A 23,089-nucleotide genomic window follows, 5' to 3' on the forward strand; every position below is an offset into this window, starting at 1 on the left:
ACAACTTATCATGTGGAGTTCCTCAGGGTTCGGTTTTATCTCCACTACTGTTTAACCTATACATCAGTCCCCTGGCGCTCCTCATTCAAACAATGGGTATCAGTTTTTACTCATATGCAGATGATTTTCTGCTTATTCATTATGTTAAGACAATCGAACATAGATCTTACACCAATTCAAATATGTCTGGATAAAGTGGCAGACTGGTTGACAACATATCAGTTGGTACTGAACCCGGATAAGACTATAACATCTTGGATAGTAGGGCAAGGCACATATCCCTCTGTGGTACCTATGCTATTTGGTCAGAATATTCCAACAGTTAAGTCCTTTAGATATCTCGGGGTCATTATTGATTCCGCATTGACTTTTGAGGAACAAGTATCCGACATAGTGAAAAAATCTTTTTTTCATCTGAGGCGGCTTCGGTCAGTTAGAAATTCAGTAAGTAAGGACTCTCTCAAAACACTGACATCTGCATATATTACTTAATGTTTAGACTACTGTAACATTGTATATGCTGGGATTACTCAAGCCAACTTAAAGCGATTACAAAGAATTCAAAACACAGCAGCACGTATGATCTGCAGGGCCCGGAGGGATGACAGAGTAACACCTTTACTGCATTGTCTGCATTGGCTCCCGGTCGAAGCAAGAGTAAAGTTTAAGGCTCTTGTTCTGTCACAAAGCCTTTTACACATTAAATCCTAGTTACTTGTCGAATTTAACAATTCCCTACACCGCTATGCGAACTCTTAGATCCCTAACAGATAACAGGTTAGTTATTCCCCCTCTTGCTAAGGCTAGATGGGAATCTACACGGAGATCGGCTTTTTTCTATTTGTCACCCTCCCTTTGGAATGGCCTTCCAAAGGAGATCAGATTAGAGAAATCCTATCTCCATTTCCGAAAACTTTTGAAAACCTTTTTCTTTATAAGCTATGTAGAACAGAACTTAGCATAATGAGAAGGTCAAAAAGAAAAAAAAAAAAGGGGTAGCTTAACTGTATATTAGATTTTTTTAATTTGTACTGATTTTATTATGTAGTTAATTCTGGTTTGCTGTGCTTTCCTGTCATGAATGGAATTCCTATGTTTGTTTATTTGTATATACTAGTTGTTTTATACATATGTAAACCGTTCTGTTTTGCAGTTGCAATAAGATACGGTATATAAATTAACAAATAAATAAATAAAACCCCAAATTAAAGCGAGTGTATATAAGTAGTATGATTTTTTTCTTGCTTGTCAGAGAAAGAGACGGATAGAGGACTTCCCCTGATGAAGCGGTAGTGAAACGGGTTCCCGTTGGGATTGTCCCATTATAAGGTAAGTGTCTCTCTCACATGCTCAATTTTTGAAACATAAAAGGGTTTTCAATTGGATCTGTTCAGGAGATGAGAATTTCATAAATAAAAAAAATGAAATTAATACAGAGGTTTTTTGAGCCAATGATCGAACGCAGCCAAGCAGAAAATGCTATCACATGCAGTTCCTATCAATGTTATTGAAGCTCTAGCAACAACTGAGGCCCTTTTCCTTCCATTACACATTAAAAGTGATTATATGGTGAAGATTCCTGAACAAATGTTTTTTCTAGATTGATCACTTTTTTAAAGATATTTAGGTCCATGAAACCACATTGAAACAACACTAATTAGAAAATGTGAGATAGAAATGCTGTAAATAATTAAAAAATAAAATACATGACTGCAGGGTTCCAGAAAGACCCCTGGTGCGAGGTCCCCAGCCCAACGCTGTCACCAGTATGACCAGATTAGGTATGTTGGGGAAGGAAGAGAATAGGGGAAATATCCCCACGCACTTGAAGCGAGGACTAATGGCAACAAATCTCAGCCCCCATTCCTACGGATTTGCACACTTCTAAGAAAACAGAGATTTGGGATTTATAGCTTGTGCCAATATCACATAACGCTAAAGCTGGATGGTTTCGTGAACTGACAAAGGAAACAGTCCTTCACCTTTACATCAGTTGGTCCTTTCTAACCCAGAATATTAGTGAACAAAAATCAGTAACTACTGGAGTGAGACATGGGGGAACACGGCAATAAAAAAAAACAAAAAAAAAAAACCTGAAAGCTCGTGATCAAACTGGACATTACATTTTTCTCTGCCAGAGAGTCTTGGGAGAAAGCCAAGGCCTGAAACTGCAAGACAGAGCTCTCTTTTGCCCAGCTGAAGACTGAGGCATTCTGGCAAAGTAGCATGTGTGGGAGGGAGGGGGAAAGAAAAAAGGCAGAAGGTAAAAGCAGGCACTGCCACTGCTTGTACAACCCATGCTCTGGAAATTCAAAAAGGCTTCCTCCAACTTCTAGCACCTTCCACTACAGGAACTGAAATAGATATGAGAATAGCCACTGAGCCTTTTTTACTTGCCTTATTTATGAAGATGCCCTTCAAGCTGTGAGCGGGCCATTTGGTTTTCCTCCATTCTGCCTTTTATCTTCTTTTTCAAGTGTTCTGCTGAGGCACTGAATGACTGCATCCCTTGTCAAGCTGCTTGAAACAGAAACTTTTTATGGTTTCCAGTAATAAAAGTCCCCCTTTGGCTTCCTCTCAATCTTTTGCTTACTTTTAATCTTCCGTTTTCTTTCTGCCTTAATATGCAACTTTTTTCCTTTCCAAACAAGTTGCACGGGCCAAAGAAAACCCCCAAAACAAAAGATCTTGAAGTATGGTCCTAAATCTACTGCTAGCCAGCTTGTCCTGGCGCAAGTGCTTCTTGCACATGCTGCATGGCACAGTGCTGCGATCTTGTGCCGCCCTTTTTTTCAATCTCACAACCAAAGTAGGTGGCGGCACCTGACGTCAGTGCTCAGCATTCTGAAGCAACGATAAATCAGAATGAGCATATAGAGAGAAATTAAACACGGTCATACTTTCTAATACAGCTTTGCATTTCTTAGAAACGTCTCACTCATGGTCACCTCCTCTAACAACGCTGTACCTCACTGACTAGCCTATTACCTATTCTGTTATCCCGGATCTTTTCTGTGGCATTGAAAGACATACGCAACAGGAGGAAGATACGGAATTCAAACATGCAGAAATGGCATTCAAAAAATGCGTGGGATAAACACAAAGGAATCCTGATTGGAAGGAATGGATCCAAAGAAGCTTAGTGGTGATTAGACAGCAACACCAGTAACTGGGAAGCAAAGCCAGTGCTGGGCAAGACTTCTGAGGTCTTTGCCCTGATCGTGGCTGAATAGATTTGGATGGCCTGCAGTGGAGCTTTTCAGGGGTTTTGATAACTTCAGAAATTTCGAACAAGGACAGTGCTGGGCAGACTTCTGTGGTCTATGTCCAAGATCAGATATACATATGAAGTATCACATTATAAACTCATTACATATGGTATCTTGTTGGACAGACTGGATGGACCGTACACCATCTACTATGTTACTATGAGAAATGGTCCCTTCTCTATGACTCTTTCTGCACGACCATGACATAAACAGAACAAATAAAATACTTCAGGCAATTTATTATAAAAACTCCCCCTAGCAAGTGTGCCCACTTACACCATGTCAACAGCAGGCGTAAATGTGCATGCCTTAATGTAGCACTTTAGCACGTAATTACAATGGAGCACTTTAGCATGTAATTACAATGTTTACGTGTGTAAGTGGGAGCCCTGCCTATGCCCTACCCATGTTCTGCCCGTATATACTCCCATCACTCACACACTAAGCAAGTTGCGTGCATTAGTTATAGTGCTGAGTGTGCACACAATGCTTATAGAAACATGACGGCAGATAAAGGCCATATGACCCATCCACTTTAACTCCTAGCTCTTCCTTTTCCTAAGCAATCTCACATGCTTATCCCATGCCTTTTTAAATTCTAGAATAGTCCTCGACTTCACAACCTCCACCGGGAGGCCATTCCACGCCTCCACCACCCTTTCTGTGAAATAGTACTTCCTTAGATTACTCCTAAGCATATTCTGTCTTAGCGTCATCATATGCCCCCTCATGCCAGAGCTCTCCTTCAGTTGAAAAAGGCTCTCTTCCTCTACATAAATGCCCTTGAGATACTGACATGTCTCTATCATGTCTCCTCTGTCTCTCCTCTCTTCCAGCAAGTACATGTTGAGGTTCATAAGCCTGTCCCTATAATTTTTACATTCAAGACCGCTTACTAATTTTGTAGCCGCCCTCTGGACCGACTCCATCCAGTTTTTATCTTTCCGTAGGTGTGGTCTCCAGAACTGTACGCAGTACTCCAAATGAGGCCTCACTAGAGACCTCCTTTTATACTATTGCCTCCTTTTTGCTGCTGGTCATGCCTCTCTTTATGCACCCAAGCATCCTTCTGGCTTTGACCATTGCTTTTTCTACCTGTTTGGAAGCTTTAAGGTCATCAGACACAATCACCTCCAAGAGCCGCTCTTCCTTCGTACACTGAAGCACTTCACCCCCTATATTGTACCATTCCCTCGGATTCTTGCGACCCAAGTACATGACCCTGCATTTTTTATGATTAAACCTTAGTTGCCAAATATTGGCCCATTCCTCCAACTTTGCTAGGTCCTTCCTCATGTCATTCACGCCCTCTAGGGTGTCCACCCTGTTGCTGAGTTTGGTATCATCCGCAAAGAGACAAACCTTACCAGACAGCTCTTCTGCAATATCGCTCACAAACACGTTAAAAAGAGCCGGCCCTAGGACCAATCCCTGCGGTACTCCACTGATGACATCTTTTTCTTCAGAGCAAGCTTCATTTACCACTACCCTCTGTCTCCTTCCATTCAACCAATTTTTAACCCAATCAGTTACTCTAGGTCCCATACCGAGGGCACTCAATTTATTTATCAGTTGCCTGTGCGGAACCGTGTCAAAAGCTTTGCTGAAATCCAAGTATACCACATCAAGCGCCCCTCCCACGTCCAACTGTTTGTTCACCCAGTTGAAGACAGTCAGATTTGTCCGATACGACCTGCCTTCACCCAGCTGAAGACTTCACCCAATTGAAGACAGTCAGATTCGTCCGATACGACCTGCCACTAGTGAAGCCATGCTGCCTCGGGTCCCGCATTCCATTTAGTTCAAATAATCTCAGAATCCTCCTCTTTAGAAGTGTTTCCATTAGCTTACTCACCACTGAGGTCAGACTGACAGGTCTGTAATTCCCAACCTCCTCCTTACTTCCACCCTTGTGCAAAGGAACCACATCCACCCTTCTCCAGTCCACCGGGACCACTATACACCTACCTGTGTACGTGCTAGAATTCTACAACTTCACCGCACAAATGGCACTTAAATTTAGAGACTAAAGTTATAGAAAGAGGTAGATGGTTAAATTGGCTGTGTGCAACAGCCTCAAAAGATGGGTTTTAAGCAGGATTTGAATAAGGCCAGAGGGGACATTATTAAGCAACTCAGGAAATCTATTTCAAGCATCTTGTGTAGCAAAAAATGGAACGTGTGAAGTTAGCATGGAAAAAAAAGGCACAGATAAGAGCGACTTACACAATGAGCAGAGTTCACAGGGACATACACATGGGGAAAGCCACTGCTTGTCTCTGGGATCGGTAGCATGAGTCTTGATACTATTTGGGATTCTGACAGGTATTTATGACCTGAACTGGCCAGTGCTGGAAGCAGGATTCTGACCCAGTTTGGCTATTTTTGTGTTCTTATGAGGACTGTAGTAAGAGTGTAGAGAGGAAAGGGAAGAGCTGCAAAATGAATGCTCTTGTAGCTAAGTAAGAGAAAGTAAAATTTGTTCTTACCTGATAATTTCCAGGGATGTGGAGTCAGTACACCAAACCTTTGACTCCCCTATTTTACTACTGTATTATTAGGAAAGGAATGGAAAACAAAAATGGGGATGTTATAATGCCTTTGTATCGTTCCATGGTGCGACCGCACCTTGAATACTGTGTTCAATTCTGGTCACATCTCAAAAAAGATATAGTGGAATTAGAAAAGGTACAAAGAAGGGTGACAAAAATGATAAAGGGGATGGGACGACGTCCCTATGAGAAAAGACTAAAGTGGCTAGGGCTCTTCAGCTTGGTGAAAAGACGGGTGAGGGGAGATATGATAGAGGTCTATAAAGTAATGAGTGGAGTGGAACGGCTAGATGTGAATCGCTTGTTCACTCTTTCCAGAAATAATAGGACTAGGGGCCACGAAATGAAGCTACAAAGTAGTAAATTTAAAATGAATCAGAGAAAATATTTCTTCACTCAACATGTAATTAAACTCTGGAATTTGTTGCCAGAGAATGTAGTAAAAGCAATTACCTTAGCGGGGTTTTAAAAAGGGAAAGGGAAATGGACTTGATACACTGCCTTTCTGAGATTTTTGGAACTACATTGAAAGCAGTTTACATATATTCAGGTACTTATTTTGTACCAGGGACAATGGAGGGTTAAGAGACTTGCCCAGAGTCACAAGGAGCTGCAGTGGGAATCAAACTCAGTTCCCCAGGATTAAAGTCCACTGCACTAACCACTAGGCTACACCTAAAGGAAAAGTCCATAGACCATTATTAAAATGGACTTGGGGAAAATTCACTGCTTAATTCTAGGATAAGCAGCATAAAATGTACTGTACTGTTTTGGGATCTTGCCAGGTACTTGTAACCTGGTTTGGCCACTGTTGGAAATAGGATGCTGGGCTTGATGGACCTTTGGTCTGTCCCAGTATGGCAATACTTATGTACTTATGACTCCAGCTCTGACTCTGACTGATATTTAAGCTTTGATATATTTTTTTTTTGGGTTCTGGATTTAAAGTACTGGTAAATACAACTTTAGATCTGGGACAGAGACTGTCTTGGTTTTTTAATTATTCCGCTAAGAAGGTATCAGCGGTATAGAAGTATATTGTAATGTAATATATATATTTTTTTAAAGTACAAAATGATAAATTTACCATATATTATAATGTTTTTATTATTTTGAAGCTGGAGTCGGAGGGGCACATTTTTACTGACCGACGCCACCAAAATTACTTCTGACTCTGATGCTACAACTCCAACTGTTTCCTTTCCTTGAATCCTGCTAGACCAGTCCAGACCTATGGATTATGTACCCTTAGCAGATGGAGGCAGAAAACTGGACGAGTCTGATGACATCTTTGCTCTTCAGGGACCTTCCAGTATGCTAATGCCAAAGCAGATCAAAAGAAAGCATGTACAAGAAAATTAAGGAGAAAAACTACAACATATCCACAAATCCCTTGGGAGAGAAGACAAGAGGAAGATAACAGGAAAAGATACCAATGTAGAACACACTGAGATAACTGGTGGCAGACCAAGGACCCCAAGAAAATGACATTTTTTCATCTTCAGGGGCAGGTCGTGGTCTAGCAGGATTCAAGCAAGGAAATTAACATGTAAGAACAAATTTAGTCTTCCTTATCATCCTGCTAGACCAGTCCAGACCTATGAGATGTATCAAAGTTCTTATCCCACAGGGTGGAAGACACAACCCCCTGCAAAGGCACTGTCTTGCCTGGCCCAAATGTCAAGCTTGTAATACTTAAGAAATAAATGCAGTGAATACCATGTTGCTGCTCTACGAATATCCTCGTAGCCGCTGCTCTCGCTTCCACCCAGGATATAGCTTTAAACCTGGTAGAATGCACTCTTAGAACCTGAGGAATGTAGGCCAGTTCAATTGCTAGTTTGATCCAACTCACAATGGACAACCTAGACATACAAGGACGAACCTCCAGGTAATGAAGGGGAACACTCTGGACATCCAACTTTGAAAGAATCTGAGAAAATGGATGCCAAGGACTTCTGGAAGGAAGTCAGCACCACCACCTTACTCAGTTAAAAAGAAACCACTTTCAAAAGGAAGGAGAGAACCATCTATAGTGTAGCGGGGTCAGGAGAGAAATGTGAATAAGAATCTGTATAAGAGAAGGGCCTGAAGTTCAGAGATCCTAGCTGAGGTGATGGTCACCAGAAAAAAAACAAAAGTCTTCAGAGTAAGGTCTTTCACTTAAGCAGAATGCAGTATCTCAAAAGGTGGTCTGGTAAGGGCCGCCAGGACCAAGTGGAGATCCCACTGAGGAACAACTGCACAGAGCAGTGGCCAGATCAATTTGATAGCTCTACATCCAGGGGAACCAGCCACTTTGCCACTGAAGCAAGCCAGTAAAACTACTTGAACCTTGAGAGATTTTAGCATCAGCCCCTGCTCCAGGTTTCCTTGCAAAAATTCCAAAAAGACTGGAATAACCACTCATCAAAGGAGAGTTGACTGAGAAGAGCACTCAAACACCCTCCAAACTCAGATATAGGTGAAGTGGATAGAGGATTTCCATGCTGTCTACAGAGTAGCAATAACTGAAGGAGAAAATCCTTTCCTTTTCAGGTGTTGCCTTTCAAGGGCCATGTAGTAAGCAAGAAAGGATCTGGATCATTATGAGTACTGAGCCTTGAAGCAGCAGCCCTGTGAAGCAGTGAAGATAGTAACATAGTAAATGACGGCAGATAAAAACCTGTACAGTCCATCCAGTCTGCCCAATAAGATAAACTAATTTTACATGGTATGCGATACTTTATATGTATACCCGAGTTCGATTTGCCCAGCTCTGTTCTTGTACTAAAAGTTCTGAAGCTAACGTCGAAGCCCCTTAAAATTTACAGTCCAGCCCATCCATATCTATTCAGTCACAATCAGGGCACAGACCACAGAAGTCTGCCCAGCACTGGTTTTTCTTCCCAGTTACCGATGTTGCCACCCAATCTCCGCTAAGATTCCGTGGATCCATTCCTTTTAAACAGGATTCCTTTGTGTTTATCCCACGCATGTTTGAATTCCATTACTGTTTTCATCTCTACCACCTCCCATGGGAGGGCATTCCATGTATCCATTACCCTCTCCGTGAAAAAATACTTCCTGACATTACTCCTGAACCTGACTGATAATAAAGCAAAGATACTTACCTGTAGGAGGTATTCTCCGAGGACAGCAGGCTGATTATTCCCACAAGGAGGAGTAGCCTAGTGGTTAGGGTGGTGGACTTTGGTCCTGGGGAACTGAGGAACTGAGTTCGATTCCCACTTCAGGCACAGGCAGCTCCTTGTGACTCTGGGCAAGTCACTTAACCCTCCATTGCCCCATGTAAGCCGCATTGAGCCTGCCATGAGTGAGAAAGCGCGGGGTACAAATGAAACAAAAAAAAAAACTGGGTTGTGGTTGGTCTGGCACAATAAGGATGACTAAGAAGGGATGCCTCTAAATTCTGCAAAGCACAGCCAACTAATGGTCAAGGAGGAAAGATGTACAGTGGTTGACCTTGGGCCATGGCTGTACCAAGGTATACAGGCTGCATAACCTGGCCTCCCTCCTTCTGAACAGGCTCAAGTCGCCATGAAGCGGAAGACTGGAGCACACCAATGCTAAACCACTAGGCAAAAGGTTTCCTGACTGAGCACCCATTCACCAGGATCCAGAGCCTGGAAACTAAAAGACTTGACTGCACAGAGCCAAAATATTTTCTACCTGAGTGGTTCTCAGGTTTCAGTTCGGTTGAGGTTAATCGTGTAGTGCCCCAAGGATCAGCATTGTCCGCACTACAGTTCAGTTTATTTTTGGCACCACTGAGTAAAGTTTTTCAGACTTTAGAGATTTGTTATCACTTTTATGCAGATTATATGCAGCTTTCCTTACCAATAGTATCATGGGAGTATGCTTGGAATGACCAATTAAATATGTATATGAGAAAAGTAAAACAATGGATGGCTGAACATGGACTTTTTTTTGAATGTGGCTAAGACAGAAGTTATGATTGTAGGTAGAGAAGAGATGACAGTTTGGCTACATAAGATATGCTTGGATGGAATGTATGTTCCAAACAAGAAAGAAATGAGATTGTTGGGGGTGATTCTTGATAATATATAGACTATGAGGTCTCAGGTAGTTAATGTGATTCAAATAGCATATGTTATATAGATTTAAAAAGATGCTTTCTGCTTATGATTTTTGTTGTGTTGTTCAAAGTATGGTTCTCATACGTCTGGACTATGGCAATGCTTTGTACATCAGTTTATCATCTATGAGTGTTAAAGCATTGCAAGTAGTTCAGAAAGCGGCTACTAGAACAGCAATGGGGGTAGCAAGGTATTCGCATATAACACCACTGTTAAAACAACTTCACTGGCGCCCTGTTATACAGAAGATTCAATTTAAAGTATTGACCACTGTACAGCAGGTTCTTTTTTCTACTGTTGCATTTTATTTGAAACAAGCACTACAGATTTACTGCCCATGGCGTACAAGATCTGAAACTGCTATGCCTCTCTCAACTGATGTGATTAGACAATTGCGCTATGTGAACACTCAAGTCTCAGCTTTTGTTCCAGCTGGTTTCAATTTGTGGAATGCACTGTCTGGACAGCTTCAGCAATGTAGTAGTAAAACACAATTTAGAAAGTTGTTGAAAGCAACTGTTTGTGTCTGCCTTTTTTTTTTTATTTTTATGACAAATTGAACTAATTTGTAATTGATTATGTGGTGTATGTATGTAGTTGTTTTTGTTGAATACTGTGATTATTACCTTGTAAACCACCTAGTCATAGGTGGTATAGAAACTTTTTTTAATTAAACAAATCTCTCTTCCAGTGTACCTGAATGTAACTCACCTTGAGCTACCACTGAAAAAGGTGTGAGCAAAATCTAAATAAATAAATACGTTTCTATAAGGTACAGAAAATTTTCAGTGAAACCAATTTCACTCGGGCCTCAAAAGTGAGAAAACTATCAAATATGACTCCAAGTATTTTTAACTCATTTTCCAAATCATACTTTATCTCATTAACAATAAAAGATGGCATTTTTACTATTGTTATGCTGTTAACAAAATTAAGTTTTATGTTAAATTGTACCTGCTGTACACCACCTTGGGTGAACCTCTTCATAAAGGTGGTTAATAAATCCCAATAAATAAAAATACATGAATACAATTTTTAAGGGGGGGAGAGGTGCTCTGAATTTTAAAAAAAAGTCTCCCAAGACACAAAATGAAGAAATCACTTGTGACCATTCCTGATGGCTATGAAAACATGCTTCCAAAAGGTCAAGTGAGGTCAGAAACTCTTTGAGTCATAAAGTTGCTTAGTCCCATGCCACTGAGATCACCACAACACTAAGTACAGCCGACAGCTTTACCATATGTAGACCAGAGTGATTTTGTTTGAAAGAGGAAAGAAGAACTTCAGAAGTCTCATACAGGAAGTAATCCGTTTGAATTTGTACACAGTCGGAGAAACTGCTGTAACACTCCCTCTACCAATATTATCCCTCAATTTAAGTGACTAAAGGACTAAGTAAAAGAATATTTTTGGTTCAGAATACATCGAGAAAAAGAGGAGGGAGATGCCCAAAGACGACCAGAATGTAGCCGGGAATGTCTTCAAACAGTTCTTTTATTGGAATCTGTACACATCAATATCATAAACAAATGCAAACCCACTTGACGGACTCAATACGGGCCATGTTTCGGCTACATTGCCCGCAAATGAATACAATAAGAACATTAAAAAAAACAAAAGATAAACAGGTGTGCATACGAGACACATAATTTTTAAAAATACGCTGGCATCAAATGTATGTTACAAATAAAAACATAAAGATGAATGACTTATGTTGCGGTGGTAAAAAGCTGAACATATATGCTAAAAAAAAAATAAAATGAACAGAAATAAAGAATGAGACATACCCAAGAGTGAATATATAGGGTGTCCACCTATAACAATTGGATAGTGCAGTTTAGAAATGTTGTAAATAAAGAAAAAATATAAGATAAATGTAGTTATGTACACAAGACTCATAGGCATTCTAACTGCCAAGTCCCGGCTTCCGTTACACTATATTTAAAGCAGAAACCAGACACAGAGGAAAGATAGCTTCAAAACAGTGTAAACATATCTGCCAAGATACTGAGACACTAGTAGAGATTCATAACAGGGCTACTAACCCTCACACAAACTTATCCTGTGTTGAGAGATTAGGAGTGTTTACTTTGGCAATGCATGAAAGAAGAGGGATATTTAACAATAGGAAAGCATGTGTGAAAGAACCCCTACAAAGACTTGTTTTTTTGGGATTGCATAAGGTTAACGCAACAAGACTAACCCAAGTGGCATACACAAACGCCCAATAAATCAATCCAAAGTCAATACATGCATCCTGTACTCAACTATGGTTAAAACAGTTGCAGTGGAGGGATTTTAAAAGAATGCAGACTTATTTCTCGATCCGCTTAATTGCAAGGGTCTGGGACCAAAAAAATACATGCCGTTAACCGGAGCGTTAACTGATCAACATATGTACAGTACTATTTATTATACGTACAGTATACAGTCTCCGTTAACTGATGTTATACAGTCTCCGTTGACTGACATTAGGCTTACTTGAAGTAAGTCATTGTACACTCTTGTGTCTGTGAGTTCCATAGACTACATCTGCCAGACGGTAAAGACTGTCATAGCACTGACATCCAGTGGCCTCCAGATAGGCGAATTGAGACTCTCCAGCGCTCTTGCAAAAGTGACAGGAGGTTGTTGAATTTTGTCAGCATGTGCCTCGCTGCTCATTTCATCATCTGTTTCATCATCAACGTTGCCTGCGTGTAGGCGCATATCTGGACATCAGTGCTGTCATCAGCTGTTTGTAGATTGTAATCAACAGCTACGTAGTGATGAAATTCCTCTTCAGTAACACCGGCTGGGATGTCAATAGCCTGTTCATCTGACGCATTTGCAACAGCTGCATCTGTTTCGTCCCTGTCCACATCCCTAACAAAGCTTGCCCGCTTGTAGCAGTTCACAATGGTTGCCTGTGTAACTTGATACCAGGCTTCTTTCTGCATATGTAGGGAATCCAACAGTGATACATTACGAGCCAGTTCAACAGCATGTTTATCCTTGCCAGTCTGCTCATCCATAATGCTCAGCACACAACACAAGAGCCCGATAATGTTGTTTGAAATTGGCTATTATGCCCTGATCCAGAGGTTGGATCAAAGAGGTAGTGTTTTGTGGCAGGAAGACCATCTTGACATTAGACAGCCTGACATCATCACTGTGTGCAGCACAATTATCACAAAGCAGCAAAATCTGACGCTTTTGTGCCCGCATTCTAGTGTCTAACTTCTTTAGCCACTGCTTCCAAATTTCCCCCGTCATCCATGAATTTGCATTAGCCTCGTATGACACTGGAAGTCGCTTAACATTCTTGAAGCAACGAGGCTGTTTGCTCTTTCCAATGATGAGTGGTTCCAACTTCTCACTCCCATCCATATTGCAGCAAAGGAGGATGGTCAGTCGGTCCTTCAACATTTTACTTCCTGTAGTTTCAGCTTGTTTGAATGCAAGTGTTCCATCAGGAATCGCTTGCCAGTAGAGACCATTTTCGTCAGCATTGAAAATGTCACGAGGTGCAAACTCGTTCAAGATGGTAGGGAGAACTGAAGCAACGCAATTTTCAGCACCAAAGTCATCTGCGTCTTGTTTTTCACCATGCTGTTTCTTGAATTTTATGTTGTTCCTCTCCTTCCATCTTTCCAACCATCCAATTGTGGCTTTGAATTCAGTTAGTCCAAGACTTTCAGCTAGCTGATTAGCTTTCTCCACAAGCAGTGGCCCACTGACAGGAAACTGTCTGCTCCTGACTTGAGAAAACCACTGAAGAAGAGCATCTTCTACATCCTCAGCTTTTCCCGTCCGTTTTCGTTTCCTGTGTGGTTTTGTATTGTTTTGCCAGTCTTCCAGAAGCTGATCTTTCTGCTTCAAGATACGTGAAATTTGACTGGGATTGACATCAAATTCTTTAGCAATAGATGCTTAACTTTGTTCATTTTCTAATTTTTTAAGAACTTCTATTCGTTCAGCCAGTGTTAAAATCTTACAGTTGCGCGACAACGACGACAACAACTACTCCAGTGTACACTCTAACAACATTCTTTCGCTTATTCTGCCTGTGGCAGTTAACCAATGAGATTTCAAATTTACCACCCCTTTGTCACGTGCCTATCATCTTCCATATTCCGTGCATGCGCTTATGCGGAGTCTTTCCTACAGAGAAGCGGTCTTCAACCATGCATATAAGCGAATCTTGCACTTATCAGTGGTGCGCTAAACAGAAGTTGGTCCCCATAGAAACTGATGGCGCCAAAAACGGGACTGAAGTATGGCATGCAGTTAAACAGAGCATGCGCTTATCCGACATGCATTTAAATGGAGTGCACTGTACTTCTCTCTTACTTGACCTCTATATGGTTACTAAACCATACTGCCTCTGAAAATGGTTAGTATACTCCGCCAGAAAACTTAAGAGCTGTGTCACATGGAGTAGTCATCCAGAGTTACATGACTTGCCCAAGGTCATAAGGATCGTCCGTGCAAGAGAGTCAGTCCTCTAGATAAGAAATCATTTTACTTTTTGAGAAAAATGGTAGGATTAGAGACTTGTTGATAATGAGACAGATCAGACCTGCTCTATCTGTGATTTCTTTAATATGCCTGTGACTCTAGGTTTTTACCAACATTTTGGAAAAGTGCCCTAAAAAAAACAAACAAACAAACTTGAATTTATCATAGAGCAGGTAAATGGACCCAAATCAGGTCCTCATGTGGAGAATCTGGGTTCAGTTCCTGGGCTCAGGTCCTTCACATGGCAGTGGAACAAGGTGAGAGTTGTTTAGGCTAGGTGGAGGTGGAAGGGAAGATGGAGTTTCTGTTTTAGGCTTTCAGGGTGGCCTGAGTCATGTGACAGTGAGGAAGGGAATGGAGCTACATTAGAAAAGGGTGTATCAAATGGAAGGACTGAGAAAAAGAAAATCTATGACTCCTCCACCTTCTGTCTTTCACACAAACATACATGCATATCCTATATAATAATTCTCACCTCCAACGTTCTAACCTGCCTGGAACCGTGGATCCCTCGGAGGTGGTCTGCTAGGCAGCTAAGAACACACTGACGTCAGTAACGTCACTGACAGCTAATTCCAAGGCAAGGGGAGGAGTAGGGAAACACATGGAGCGTGTTTCTCTACTCCTCCCCCTGCCTGGGAATCAGCTGTCAGTGCGCCGCTCCCTGCCACTTCTGAGCAAGTGACAGGGAGCGGGCAACACAGAACCCCCCCCCGGCACATCACCAAGCACCCCCCCCCACCCGAAGAAAATCAACACCCCCGCCCTCTCCCACACACACACGTCACTCCCTCTCTCCCATCCCTTTCAAGGCCCCCTCACGCCCCTCCCAACGAGTTCCAGACTCCCCCCTCCCTCCGATTTCAACACTCCCCACCGCGTAACTGACCCCTGGAACCCCCTGCCGCGACCCTCTCAACCCCCCCTCCGCCGAAAACCCTACCCCGCCACCGTTGCGTTCCTGTGCTGACGACAACCAAACTTCTCTTCTCGGCTGCGCTGGGGCATTACTTGATGAATGATCATCTGTTCAAGTTTCTGTGCATGCGTCTGACATCAGACGCACGCACAAAAACTTCAACAGATGATCATTCAACAAGCTTCGCCAGTGCAGATGAGAAGAGAACTTTGGCTGTCTTCAGCACAGGTACGCAACGCCAGCGGGGGAGGGTTTTCTGCGGGAAGGGTTGAGGGTCGCGGCATGGGGGTCCAGGGGTCAGTAACGTGGAGGGGGGTTGAAATCGGAGGGAGGGGGGAGTCTAGAACTCGGTGGGAGGGGGCCTTGAACTCAGAAGGGAGGGGGGGGGGTCTGGAACTCAGACGAAAGGAAAGGAAGGAAGGGAGGGAGGGGTCTGGGGAGGGGGGTCTGGAACTCGAAAGGGAGGGACGGAGGGAGGGGGGGGGATTACCTTGCTAGTGCCCGTTTCTTTGCCTACCGAAACGGGCCTTTTATACTAGTCTAATATAAAAGCCAGTTGCTATGTTTGTATGTTTGTTCATGCTGTATATTCTAGTAGACAATACTGCCACCTTGTTGCTACTGCCGATATCTTAGCCTCTCTCATTTCACTGGACATAGGTCTTACTATAATAAATTCATCCAATTATTTAAAAACGTGAATTGGTTTATATAGTTCAACTGTTTTCTAAAAAATAGAAACGTTTTGAAAAAAAAAAATGGCAACTGAGGGTGGCACCTGCTTACTCCAGAGCCTGGATACACTGTTGAAATATGAGGAAGGTTGGCGCTTAAGACAAGTGGTAGTATTTGTAGCAGTGTCTTAGTATATCTAAATGTTTGTAGTCTAAGAAAGAGGAGCGTGTGTCAAACTATCCTCAAAGGAGGAAGGGGATGTAACAAGACTAATTCTTTTTCAGACCACCACAAATTAAGTCCATTTATTTACACAGTACCTTGTAGAAGTCTTCACATCCTTATACATTTTTTTTTTACTTTCTGCTATCTAAAAAATACAATTCAAATGCATTAAAGTAGGAGTAGGAGTTTGTTTCACTGATCTTCTATACAACATACTCTATCTACGCTTTCAAATGAAAGAGCAATTGAGGGACTTATTTCCAAAACCTTCCTGAGTCCATATTAATTGCATTGGGGAGTTTTGGAAATAAGCCCTTCAATTTTAGATAAAATTGTTGTTGAATAAGAATAAAAATAGGACATAATGCACATCACACATGAAATTTTATAGAAAGTGTGTTATAGAAACTGAAGTGTTTCACCAAAACCAATGTTCTGTCATGGACACCCTTATACTAAGAGCAAGATCAGAAAATAAGCTGATCGAGTGAACAGTATCTATTCAACGATGACATAATACTCACTGGAATTGATGACTATAATGAACTATATAAATACTTGTCTTTGTTTGAAATCCATTCCTAGCACCACTGTACAGTGATGTAAAAAATCCTATCCTGATTTCTCCTATTACTGCATATATGCTACACTGAATGGTTTCTGATGTTTAAACAAAATGTAATACTAGAAAAGGGGAACCTGAGTAAACACATAACATAGTTTTTACATTACTTCATTTATTTAAGGAACAAAAAATATTATCCAACACCCTATCACTCGTGAGAAGAAGTAACGGCCCCCTTAATCAACTGACCCAATTTGATAATTAGATTCAGCTGACTGAACACAGCCACGTTTGCCTGCAGCTAGCCCTGTTGAAACTAAACTTCACTATATACTGAACCTTACCATGAGGGAGAAGTCACCACAGAGTTTCTACAAGAACACTAAGCCATGATCAAAGAAAATTCCAGAAGAAATAAGAAAAAAGTTATTGAAATATATCAGTCTGGAAAGGGTGATGAAGCAATTTCTAAAGCTGTGGGATTCCACACTGAACCACAGTAAGAGCCCTTGGTGCTAATTTTCAAAGCAGATAGATATCTCAAAATGGCCAAAAAAGGTCCATCTGTAACAAAACAGACAAATCGTGATTTTGAAAGGCAGAATTTGGATGTTTTACACTGCAGTTCATCCAAATAGAAAGGGTGTATGTTGGAGGCGTGTCATGGGTGGGACTAGGGTGGGCCCAAATTTAGAACATCTTTCACAGATAATGGAACGGGAAGAAACGGCAAAGGCAAAAAAGGAGAAATTAGGTCTTACCTGACCATTTTATCTCCATTAGTCTTTCCCACTATTCCAGAACCTGTGGGATAGTTGTGTCCATCAACTAGCAGGTGGAGATTAAAAACTGAGCCGAGACATATCTCTCTTGGCATCCAGTCCAGCTCCTCATTTACACAGACAAGCAGTAAGGAGAAACTCAGAATAGACAACAACCTTAAACAACTCGCTAACCTAATCAGATGAGCAAACGTGTGAACCTTGCTAATCTCTGGACAACTTTTAGAGAACAAGAGATATGCGGGAAGCACAATGCAAGGTGACAGTTGAGGGGAAAGGGGATGGGACTTGTTATACCGCCTCTCTGTGGTTACAATCAAAGCGGTTTACATATTGTATACAGGTACTTATTTTGTACCAGGGGCAATGAAGGGTTAAGTGACTTGTCATAGTCACAAGGAGTTGCAATGGGAATCGAACTCAGTTCACCAGGATCAAAGACAACTGCACTAACCGCTAGGCTACTCCACCCATTACTTCGCACCTACTAAACATCTCAGAAACCTTGGGCATGCCTCTGGAATAGTGGGAAGGACTAATGGAAAGAAAATTATCAAACAAGACCTAATTTCTCCTTCCATTATGTAGCTTCCCACTATTTCAGAACCTATGGGATGTTCAAAAGAAATTCCTTGAGTGGGTGAGATCCTGGCGCCACTGCCCTGAGGATCAAAGCACTAAAACTGGTTTCCAAATGTGTCGCCCTGTAGCGCTTGGATAAAAGGTACGCAGTATTGACGACATTGCCACCCTGCAAATATCTGCTGGAGACAGTAAGGTAGACTCTGTCCAGGATGTCTCTGTATGCCTCGTAGCATGAGCCCTCAAGGCCTGAGGAGCCTGCTTCCCTGCAAGCTATTAAGCTGATCAATAGTCTTCTTCAGCCATCTAGCAATTGTGGACTTGGAAGCCATGAGGCCAAGCCTCTATATACCAAAAAGCACAAACAGTCTATCCGATTGCAAAACTCATTTGTGACATCCAGATATCTAACGAGGTCTCTACGCATATCGAGAAGCTTCAAGGAGAATACCGAGCCTCTTTGTCCACAAACTGGTTGAGATGAAATGTTGATACCACCTTCGTAAGAAAGGAAGGAACCATACACAGGGATACTCAAACCTCGGAAAAGCAAAGAAAGGGATTTTGACAAGAGAGAGACTGCAGCTCCGAAACCCTACTTGCCAACATAACTGCCACCAAGAACATTGTCTTTAGTGCAAGATCTTTCAAGGAGGCCTTCCAGAGTGGCCCAAAAGGAGGCTTCTTGAAGAGTTTGAAGATTAAATTAAGGTTCCACTCTGGACACGGCATACGAAATGGAGGTTGCAAGAGGCCTGAACGATATCTAGATGAGCCACAAGCGACATCTTCTGTAGTCAGACCCTGATACAGGCCAAAGCCTCAACCTGAACGTTTAGAGAACCCAATGCCAATCCTTTCTGATGGCCTGTCTGGAGAAACGCTAGGATGTGAGTGATCTGAGCAGAGAAGGGACAGAGCCCGCTCTCAGAACACCAGCCCTTGAACATCCTCCACACCTTCGCATACGAAATGAATGTAGAGCGTTTCTGAGTCTGAAGCAAGATAGAAATGATCGAATCGGAATAATCTTTTCGTCTCAACTGAGCCCATTCAACGGTCAAGCTGTAAGACCAAAGGGGCACAGATCCTCCATCAGTACTGGACCTTGCTTCAACAGGCTGTGTACCTGCGGAATACCGAGAAGACCTCTGTCCAGCAACTGAATCAGGTCTGTGTACCCACAGCCTTTGCGGCCAATCCAGGGCTACGAGAATTATTCAACCCCAGTGCAATGTGATCCTTTTCAACATGAGTGCCTACTAACATCAATAATTTGGTTGAGAGCTCATTATCCAATTTATTTGCAGGCACATACTGAAAGTGCACCAGAAGTTAGGCGTGCAACCTTGGGTGCCATATATAGGATATGGAGTAAATGTATATCTATCCATACCTACATCTTGATATACATGTTAAGAAAAGTCCATACATCTCATTGCCATACCAGGACTCCTTCTCAACATGAGAACACGAAGTAGCTATTTGAAGGAAATAACAATATGTGAATTTCAAATGGGGCCAGATTTGCTGACTCACTTTATGAAATGAACTCAGATGGTAAAATGAGTCAGCACATGTCAGAGCCAGGTTCTTGAGGGCTGATACTGATTTTATCTAACTTTCTGGACGCATCGGAAAATCAAACACGGCTGACATGATGTCAATGAAATTGTGACTCCTCCCCACCTCCATTTTATCTTAGCAAAAAATGTTAGCACAATGGTACAAAAACCATAGACGAGAAAAGGGAACAGAGAGCTGTGAAACGCAAAAACCTCAGCTGAATCTCCCAACGCTATTCTGTGTATCATACTGAGAGGCTCATTTAACCTCTCTTTCATTATACTGGTCTTACCTTGTTGGAATACGTTTATGTTATAACCAAAGCCTCAATTCAACCAATCTGGATTAAAAAAGGAGGCCATGACAAATATAAATAAAAAAAAACAACAAAAACACTATTCAAAGATTAATCATTTACGGAGCAAATTCTATAACACAGATGATAGCATTTCTGCTAGTTACACACAGAAATGTTTAGAAAAAGAACATAAGAATAGCCATACTGGGTCAGACCAATGGTCCATCTAGACCAGTATCCTGTTTTCAACAGTGGCCAATCCAGGTCACAAGTACCTGGCAAGATCCCAGAACAGTAAAATAGATTTTATGCTGCTTATCCTAGAAATAAGCAGTGGAATTTTCCCGAGTCCATCTTAATAATGGCTTATGGACTTTTCTTTTAAGAAATGATCCAAACCTTTTTAAACCCTGCTAAGCTAACTACTTTTACCACATTCTTTGGAAATGAATTCCAGAGTAATTACACGGTGAGTGAAGAAATACTTTCTCTAGCTTGTTTTAAATTTACTACTTAGGAGTTTCATTTTGTGTCCTTAGTCCCAGTATTTTTGGAAAGAGTAAATAAAGTGATTCACACCACTCAGTATTTTATAGATCTCTATCATGTCTCCCCCTCATCCATCTCTTTTCCAAGCTGAAGAACCCTAGTTGCTTTAGCCTTTCCTCATAGGGAAGTCTTCCCATCCCCTTTATCATTTATGTCGCCCTTCTCTGTACCTTTCCTTATTCCGCTATATCTTTTTTGAGATGCGGTGACCAGAACTGCACACAGTACTTGAGCTGTGCGGTTACACCATGGAGCGATATAAAAGCATAACATAGGTGCCTATGTTAATCATAGAATGGGCTCCTACAAGACATCCTATTACAGAACTGCATTTTAAAACTACCCATCAAGAAGGCATTTCCACAGGAAAAATGGCATTTTTTGTGGAAAAACTAGTTCTGTCAAATTGCTTGAGATATATGTGTGTTAAGCTCATTATTAATTATTTTTTTTATTTAAAAACTTTACATCCCGTGCTACCTAAAATCCCAGCCTGTACATGTTTATCTGACTTCAGTGGAGGTGTTCCCTGGGATAGGGTTGGGGATAAGCATTTACACACGTGCACTTTATAATGCAAAACATATATGTGCAAAATTAACTGAGAAAGTTGTGTGTGCCAAACAGGAGATGTACATGCGAGTGTGTACACCCATGGGGTAATTTTCAAAGGATGTGAACGTTTCCCCTCAGGAAACTACCATACCTTATGGAAATACCTGCAACACAACTTAAAATTGCCCTCCCCACGGATGGTTTTGTGGCAGGGAGAATTTACTTCACCTCTTTATAATGACACACCAGCCTCAGAGCAAGTATAAATATGTGTGTATACATGTTGGTAAGAGCAGGCACACATATGCACATTTTGGAGCAAATTCTATAAGTGTGTGTACGTGCCGGTAAGAACAGGATCATATATACACATTTTGGAGTGAATTCTATAAGTGTGTGTACGTGCTGTGCCACATGAACTTGATCTTACCACAACATCACCCTGTATTTGTTCACACCGGAGCCTGCAAAGGCCTCTCCGGTACTGTGGAAGCCACACTGAGCCTACAAATAGGTGGGAAAATGTGGGATACAAATGTAATAAATAAATAAATAAATAAGAACAGGATTATATATATACATTTTGGAGTGAATTCTATAAATGGTGCCTAGCCCCCCCCCCCCCCCAAGTGCTATTCTATATAAGCTGTGCCCAGGTGTGGTTTATAGAATAGCACTTAAGCACAGGGGTCATGCGTAAACTTAGGCGCATCCGTCTGCACCGTTGAAAACATGGTGCAAATTCCTGCGCAGAACCCCCCTTATTCTATAATTCAGTGCGTAACAGGAATCCACGTCCACGCTTTGCCCCGAAATGCCCATGAGCCTCCCCCCATTTCTGCACCCCCTTTTCCGGGATGCACATAAGATGTAGGCATGGATCAAATGCTTAAAATTACACCCGTACATGTTAATTGATTTCAATTAGCGCCAATAATTGCTTGTTAAAAAATCGTCACTAACTGGCTCATTATTTGATTAAATTGTGCACCCCATTTTTAGCTCTTTTTATAAAAAGAAGGGGTTTAAATAGCCTTTGCATATGCTAACTCCATCTCCACTCTGCCTACTTTCCAACCCAGGAACACATACGTTTATATCGTGTAAGAGGAGAAGGCGTGCTATGTTTCATGCCTGTGTATGCATAGGTGATTTTACCAACAGCCAACCTGCGTCCTTAAAACTTTGTTCTACACACTCTCTTACAAAAATATCCCCTTAGGAGCATAATTTTTTGCACGTGTAAAGCCTGTATTACTTGCATATAATAAAAAATATAAACTGCTTTGGATGTACCCCACAGAAAGGCGGTATATCAAATCCACATCCCTTCACCCTTTATTACACACAGTAAAGAATTTTTATAAAACTGCACAACTACATGTATGCATAAAAGGTATACACAAAGAAAGCCTTTTTGTACACTACACTTGGTGCTCCCAAAGGTGTAGTTTTTCTCTGGTATTGCAGTACAAAGAAAGGGAAGTCAAAGAGAATCCCCCTTGTATTGACATACAATCCAGACCTGGAAAAACTTGAGAAGAATCATAAAAGATCTACAGCTACTATCCCAGGAGGATGAAATAGATATTCTCAGCTCCCCCAGTGCTGGCCTTCCGACAGCCACCTAACTTGAAACACATTGCTGCGTGCTGCCCGATTGCCGCGTGAGTAGCGTGTGAGCCCTTACTGCCAAGTAAATAGGTGTCAGTAAGGGCTCAGGCAGTAAATAGCCACGCGCTACTTTTAAATATTGGTGCACGGCCATTTACTGCCCCATAAAAAAGGCCTTTTTACCTGCCGTGGTAAAAATTGCCCCAACGCACAACAATTTCACATGCCAACACCAGTGCAGGCCACTTTTTAATCACAGCTTAGTAAATGGATCCCTCAAATTGGCGCACTATCAGAAAAGAGTAGGTATACTTTCCAAAAAAGCGCACACTATCCCC

The 23,089-nt window shown here is 41.7% G+C and overlaps 2 long non-coding RNA genes across 4 annotated transcripts in view; one reads left to right on the forward strand and one right to left on the reverse strand.

The window, feature by feature from the left end:
• Window positions 1-23,089, reverse strand: part of LOC115460208 — a 232,554-nt gene that overhangs the window by 64,194 nt on the left and 145,271 nt on the right. The window lies entirely within an intron of this gene.
• On the forward strand, window positions 1,214-22,717 carry LOC115460209. Its single transcript, XR_003940414.1, has 3 exons — window positions 1,214-1,227; window positions 10,700-10,709; window positions 22,624-22,717. It is a non-coding gene; the product is annotated as an uncharacterized LOC115460209 (long non-coding RNA).

The sequence above is a fragment of the Microcaecilia unicolor genome, chromosome 1 (genome assembly GCF_901765095.1).
Source record: "Microcaecilia unicolor chromosome 1, aMicUni1.1, whole genome shotgun sequence".
Classification (NCBI taxonomy): Eukaryota; Metazoa; Chordata; class Amphibia; order Gymnophiona; family Siphonopidae; genus Microcaecilia; species Microcaecilia unicolor.